This window comes from Pseudorca crassidens, chromosome 17 (genome assembly GCF_039906515.1).
Source record: "Pseudorca crassidens isolate mPseCra1 chromosome 17, mPseCra1.hap1, whole genome shotgun sequence".
Classification (NCBI taxonomy): domain Eukaryota; kingdom Metazoa; phylum Chordata; class Mammalia; order Artiodactyla; family Delphinidae; genus Pseudorca; species Pseudorca crassidens.
The window spans coordinates 48741665-48749110 of NC_090312.1; the positions used below are offsets into that span (position 1 = coordinate 48741665).

The 7446-nt window shown below is 47.5% G+C and overlaps 1 long non-coding RNA gene across 1 annotated transcript; it reads left to right on the forward strand.

Annotated features, from left to right (window-relative positions):
- Positions 1–2797: 2797 nt before the first annotated feature.
- LOC137210224 (uncharacterized) lies at positions 2798–4946 on the forward strand. The gene is made up of 2 exons (XR_010936379.1): positions 2798–2918; positions 4681–4946. It is a non-coding gene; the product is annotated as an uncharacterized lncRNA (long non-coding RNA).
- The last annotated feature ends 2500 nt before the right edge of the window (positions 4947–7446 follow it).

The following is a 7446-nucleotide window of genomic DNA, read 5'->3' on the forward strand; positions in this document are numbered from 1 at the left end:
GTACTGTGGTCACTACTAGTAGTACTGAATAGAACTTCTATTCTCATAAAGTGGGATATGTGTCCCTTTATCATTGTAATTTCATATCATTTTACTTTTGACCTTATAATTTAATAGCTTGATCCAAGAAACATTTAGCAGTAAATATAATTGAAAGAAGATTACCTGTCAAACATGAAATACTGTAGTATCAAGTGTGCTGGCACAATACTCTTCTCAGATAATTAACCTGTAAAAATATGTTATTGTCTTCTTTTTAATTGAGCACATTGAACATATATATTTACTGTGCCAATTGGCGAAAGGTCCATTAATTCATTAGTCTAACTATATGTTGCATAAACGTCTTCTAAACATAATCGTATATGTATTTTATCTGTTGGGAAAATGTGTTTGAGATTGTTCTTTTCTGCCTATTTAAAGTAAGAGGATGAGAAATAGAGTTAGGCTTAATGTACTTTGTACTCCATTATGCCATGAAAATGCTTCTGTGCCCTGGAGACAACAACAAAAGATTTGCTTTAATGACAAGAATCAAGTATGTTCTAAAGCTTCCAGGTAGGAGGCGTATAGGTTGCAGTTTATATCAGAAGTCTTTGCTCTCTCTCTCAACTGCGTCTAGATGGGAAAGATGTGGTCACAAGTTCTTCAAGGTGATATAGTAAATGTTGGAAAAGAGGGGGGTAGGAGGCAGAGTTTTGAATATCTCAAACCTGAGCTAGAAGGATTTTATTTAAAGAAAATAGCGGATATTATTTTTCACTTAAGGAAGCAAACCTGACATTAATGTAGGAAATTAGCTCTTTTAGCTATGATGCTTTCAAATGCACATGGCTGAAAACAAATTCAAAATAGTCAAAGGAAATTTAAAAACAAAAACCAAACAACAACAACAACCTCAACAAACAAGTACTAGAAATTCAGGGATGCAGCCATATTCAGATACAGTTGGATCTGGAAGTTCCAGAGTATCAGCAGGGTTCCAGCTCTCTCTACATCGCTCAGCCCTGCTTACCTCTGCAAGACTTTATTTTACAGAAAGTCTCTTCTTGTGCTGGATGGTCACTGGGAGTCCCAGAGTCATACCTCCCCAGCTTAGAAATTCCAGAGAGAAAAGACAATTCTTCCATTTTGCTCTGAGACAAAAGTCCTGGGGAGCAGTCTGATAGACTTAGCCGAGGCCAGATGCCTACCCATGAGCCAATCACCTGCTTTACTGGAGTTCAGTCCCTGGGCGACTCATCCCCGGGGCTCGTGAGGAGGCAGGATGGCATTATCTGGCAGTTCTCCAAGAAAAGCCTGCTGTTTTTGTAAGATAAAAGGGGAGAGGACATGGATAATGAAACCTGTATCTGCTTCTGTAAAATCCACAGAATCTTACTCCCTGCCCTGTGTCGATGACCATGCAGTAAGCTGACCCAGGAGGTCATTTTTCCCACAACAGTCTTTATATATATGACTAAGGAACACACTGGTAAAAGAATATGGGAGAAAGTCTAAGTATGACAAGTCAGCTAGACTGATATTAACTAAAAAAGCTGTGTGAAAATATCCTTAAAAAGTTGCCCCCAACTCACTCAAAGTCCAAAGTTGGAGCTGGAAATACAATGTCATGGAGTTTGGATAAGAACAGGTTTTCTCCAAGCTGAACTATGACACAGAGATTAGAGACTTCCAGAAACTATACTTTTTCAAAGAAAAAACATCACATGAGAAAAATGAGGCCTAGAAAAATTAAATGACTTAAGCTAATTAATGGCAGGACTGAGACTAGAGTATACTTTGTGTAATTGGCTATGGTCTTTTTTTTGTTTTGTGTGTTTTTTTGTTATCACTTCAGAACGAGACAAACTTAAAGAAAAGAAACACAACCAAAACTCAGTGGTTGGAAAAGAAATGGATGTGAACGCCCACTTGTTTCTTACGTATAAAGTTACCCCTCGCAGTGTTTTGGAGGAGAAAACGCTGGCTCTTCCCAACGTTGGTTACATACACAAAGATTCCAAAGACAAGACAAGTGCTTTGCAAACAAAGTAACTAGAACCAGCTCAGGCTTCCCCGCGCCGGGTCCTACGTTCCACGGTCAGAACCACCAACTGTATCCCCCCGGGGAACAAGGTGATTCAGGAAAGCTGGCGCCTTCAGAGAAAGGAGAAAACTTAGCCGGGAAGAGAGTCAGGAGGAAACTTGCTCAGCTTCTTGCTGGGGTCTGAAACGATCGCAATAGAGTCCTTAAACCCCTCAGGTTTCCCCAATCAAGAACCCTCACCTCCAACCTGGGCCACCCCAGATCTGACTATAAGACGACAGAAGTCTGCGGACGCACGAAGAGCTGACCACCCCACGAGAGGGACCTACGCGCGGCCGCACCCACTCACCCACCGCTCCCCGGGAGACGGGAGACCAGCCCGGGGTCCAAGTCCTGGGAGTGGCCGACTCGCCCCTCTCCGGGCCCGGCTCCAGCTCACCTCGGCGCGGCCCGCCTGGGCGCCGCCATCTTGACCACGAAGGGGGCCTCGCGCCGGAGGCCCCTGAGCGGGCGCCCTGAGCTGAGCCGGAGCGCCGGGGAGGCCCAGGTCGGCGCCCTACGTCCCCCGCGCGCTCGCGCCCCGTCCACGAGCGACGAGAGTCCCGCACGCAGCGCCCGACCCAGGCTTCCGCGGAACCGGCGCCCCGCGCAGCCCGCACCGCGGCTCAGGCGGCGCCGAGGGCGGCCCGGGCGGAAGAGCGGGCGCGGGGAACGCGCTCGGTAACCTGGCAACGCGGAACAACCCGGCGTCGCCGGCGAACCCCAGCCCTCTACCGCGAGGAAGCACGGACCCCCGCACCCGCCGCCCAGCCCGCGCCGCCCCTCGGTCGCTCCGCCCGCCGCTGCCCGCTTGCTATGGTCTTTTAAATCCATGATACAACGTCTATATGTAACAAATCTGTTAAACCCTAAATGTTTATGATATTCAAGTAATCCATTATCTGAATTATTCTTGAAGATAAAACATCCAAAGACTTCTTAATTGTATGAGTATACATACATAAAATACACGTGGAGGTAACTTCAAATATAGTATGTGCCTGTCTCTATTCCTTCCCTCTCCGCTCTTTTAAAAAATGCCCCTTTAAAAATTGCCCACTCAACATCTGTTAGGTAAATTTGCTGAAACACAGTTAATGTGGAGACAGAAGTTGTTATAGAGACTATTCCAAATGGCACTGACACCTGTATTTATGAAATTTTTAAAAGAGTAACTTAGAGTTGTTTTTTTTTAAAAAAGAAATCCCACTATAGTAACACCACATCATCCTAGGTGCCCAATTCTATCCAATTACATAAGATGGAGAAAGAGAGAGAGAGAGAGAGAGGAGAAAGAGAAAGAAGAAAGGAAGAAAACCAAGTACTTATGTATAAAATGTTGCTGCCAAACTTTGAGCTTATACTCAAGCATCAATGAACAGAAGGAAAACACTTACAAATTTACAAATGTATTTCATTTATGGTATGAGGGACACAGGTTTAGATTTGCAACACGCTCCCACAAGGGTCAAATTGACCACTTTTTTCTATCTAGTTGCTCTTGAGAGAACAAAACAATTGAAACAGATGCCATTCAATTCCAAGTCTATAGCTTAGACCATGTCACTGCACATGAAATATTGTTCATTCAGAGTCAGCACATAGCAAGAGTAATTTATACTCTCAGAGTGCTTGCTCTCAAGTCAATAGCAGAGAAGTCTTGAATAAAAACGTTCCCATTACTTTCCATTGTAATAGATCTTACTTATAGCCCATGAAACAGTGGTCAGAAGAGATTTATTCTTTGCACACCATATTATATAATCTCTCCACTTTAAGCCATCCCCCACTCGGCGATTATTTTTTAAATATGTTACTCGTAGTCAATATTAATTTACATTTAATCTTTCTTAGCATTAGGAGAGTATTATTTTGTACAGGCTCAGAAACAAATCTCCCGAAATTCCTCCCTGATGCTCCCTTCAGGCTGAAAATGCATTGCAGGGTGGCTGCAGTGACTTAATTCTAGTTGGCAGAGCCCTGGCCACACACTAATTTCATTAGCCTCAAACTCCTGGATTTGAAAGATCCACTGAATATGATTCCTGTCCTCTGACATGTCACTTACTAACCAATTCAGTGTGCATACAGAGGAGAGAAAGGACTTGCTCAGCTCTGGCCCACCGGCAGGCAGATGAGAATTCCCAGTCAGAGACACTGTTTACATCTGAGTGGTCATTCTTGCCCAGGTCCTCATTTTCAGGAAGGAACTTCAATCCAGGCTTTGCTGGCAGCTGCAGCATTTGTTACATCCATTACTAGCTCCTTGTTCCTTCCTGCCCCCCAGTGCTTAGCATCCCCCATTTCAGTCACTAAGTCTTCCTTCCTCCAGCCTAGAAGCTTACCTCACCATAAATTTTTATCTCAAACGATAGGTTTGGCACATTCCCCACAGCAACCCACAGGGACTGGGGAAAAGAAAACTCAAATCTCTGGAGAGCTAAGAATTCAACCATTTAGAGGAGTTTCTTTTATGCAGGACAGTCTTCATTGAGCTGAACCCTGCAATCCCAGAGAAGATTCACCTACCCGTTCTTTTCCTCTTTCCCTAAAGTGACTGTGTCTTTGAAGAAGGGGTCTGTGTTCCACTATACTCTCTATTCATTTTGCAGGTTTACAGAGGCTGGGAAACTGGGGGCTGGACTTACATGCCAGGAGCTTCTAAGATCACACGCAAAAATAAGGCTACTGGAAGAGATTGTTGGAATCTATCTCTGTATATTTGAACATGGGCAGTGGTTAACCAGGATGCTCACACCAAGCTTATATCCAGCTTGCAGCACAAGCTACAAGTTGGTGCATCCCTCCTACTACCAGCCTCTTCTCAATAAATGCAGGTGAAAACTGGGGGCTCTTTTCCCTCAGCTGTTCAATCCAACATGAATAGCTGCAATTTGCAAATTAGAGGAAAATGACAGTGTTTTCTCTGAATGGTTTTGGTCCCAACGCACACTGCTAATGCTGGCATTCAGTTCCTTTCCTTCCCAGCCCAGGGAAGGGGGGAACTAAGCATAAGGCAAGCGTTCTCTTTTCTTGCAAGTGCCTCAGATCCACACACCGGAGAAGGAATCAGCTCCCCCTGGAATCTTTTTCAGCAAACACAATCCTTCACCTAGTCTGCAAGCTCTCTCTTGACTTTAAGATTTCACTCTTTTTTCGACAGGCAGGCCCATCTGCAAGCTCCCAAGCTCCAAGTGAAGGCGCCAAAATAATTTTTTAAATGTCAAACAGCAACTGTGCCTTCAATACCCAGAGCTCCAGTAAAAATACTGTGAGTTGCCCCTGTGGTTTTCAGGTGACCTCTGGCCTCATCCTCCCTGCAGCGCTGCCTCCTCAGGTTCTCTAGTTTAAGCTCAGAGGTAAAGGAATTGCTTCTGCGTTTTGCTTACGACAACCCAGGCTCTTCCTGAAAGCATTACCTCAAAGTGAAGGCTGCCCAGAAGCACTTTTGGCCTTGCAAACATCTAGAGGTGGCATACTCAACAGGTGCTAGGGATGCTCAGAGGCTCAGAGGGGCCATACCAGGCTGCAGCTTTAGACAGGCACCCCTCCTTCTGGCACAAACACAAACTTCATACCCCTGGGTGCTGATGTAGTGACAGCTTGAATCTCACAAGGAGTCCCCTCCAGAAACCCAACATGCTTCAGGAAAGGCACTTGAGAGGGAGCCGACTTTTTAGCTACGGGGAGCATAAGGGTCAGCCAGAACATCTGGAGAAGGGACTAACTGAGCTTGGGTCCTACCAGGCAGGGAGAGAGCTGTGCATTAGGAAAGGATCACTTCAAGACAGAGATGAACAAAAAACCTGGAGATAGGGGTAGAGAAGGAAAAGAGAGGCAGAAATTGAAAGGGAGAACATAAAAACAGAGAGACAAAAAAAAAAAAAAAAAAAGCAGGGAGAAAGAGACACAAGGAGAGAGACACACAGGAAGAAAGACAGAGAAACAAGAGAACCCATAGTCACGCAGACCCTGAAACTCAATTTCTTCATCCAGAAGCCATCCATCTATACCCAGGGCGGCACAGGAGCCGTGGGGCCGAGGCTGCGGGAGCAGGCGGTGAGAGAGCACTGCAGCACCGCCCACCGCTCAGCGGGCCCGATCCGCCGTCCTCGCATCTTCCGCCGTTGCCCGCCTGCACCCGGAGCTAGAGGACCGCCCAGCGTTGCTCAGCGCACCCTACTGCCTCCCTCCAGGCGCCTTCTTGTCTGGCTCTGAGAATCGTCCTCAAAACCCAGGATTGGGGTTGGGGGCTGCGTTAGAGAGGTCGTGGGAAAGGATGGGCACAGGGTGGGTGCAGAAAAAGCGACTGTGTTTCGCAGTTAGCATGAGCTCACCTCCGGGCTCTGAGCTGGCAGGAGTAGAAAGCTGATCGCCCGGCTTCTGCCAGTGGCCGGATCGCAAAGGCAGTTTAGACGGTGCAAACAACTGCCCAGAGCAAATCACCTGGGGGCATGTCTGCGGGTGGCTTCTCCCCGCTTGAGGACAGTCCCCACGCCTTCCGCCCCATGCCCTCGCAGAGATAGGTGACAGGTCGGGAAATCCAACCCGAGCGAAATGGGCAATTCACGTCCAAATGTAGGTGAAGACCTAGCCTTCGGTTTAAGAACTGCCTCCCTAAGCTCTTCTCGAAATTTTCCAAGGCAGCTGCAGCTTGTCGGGCGGCTTGGGGCAGGGAAGCTGGGGAGTTGAGAAATGCCTAGTTTCTAGGCGTCTTCTCATCTTTCATATTCCTTGCGCCTAAGTGGCTCTCACAGGAGCCCGGCACTTTTACAAGCCTGTTTTGGAACCATATTTCACTCGAATGCAAACCCATTTAAATCATCGCCTTGTTTTTCGGAGACTGTTTCTTGTCAATGGGGCCATAAATCCAGAATGTCAAGCCGGATGGAGTGGAGCGCGGACAGGGGAGAGATGGAAGGGAAAGGAATCAAGCAGGGCAAGTACCTCCTCGGGTGAGGTGGGAGGGATTCGGCAGGATCTCCAGGGTGGAAATGAGCGAAGGCTGACCAGACCCCGCACCCCTGGAGTCCAAGCCAGCCTTCGGGATAAAGAGCGCGGGGAGCTACGGCGCGCTCTGCCCCGGAGGGAGCGCCCCCCTACCTGGAAAAGCCTCAGGATGTTGGCTACCATGATGGAGACCGAACTCCCCGAAGCCCCAATCACTCCAACTACTTTCTCGGGCTTGACGAAAACCGGAGGCTCGCCGTTGGTGCAGCGCACTTCGGAGGTGTCCTTCTGGATGAGCGCCTGGACGAAAGTGAGCGACTCTTCGAGCGCATAAGTGTCCCTGGAACAAGTGTCCAGGATCCGCGCTCCCAGCGTCACTTTGGGCAGCAGGTTGGGATCGCTGTTGATCTGGTCCAGGGCGTAGAGCA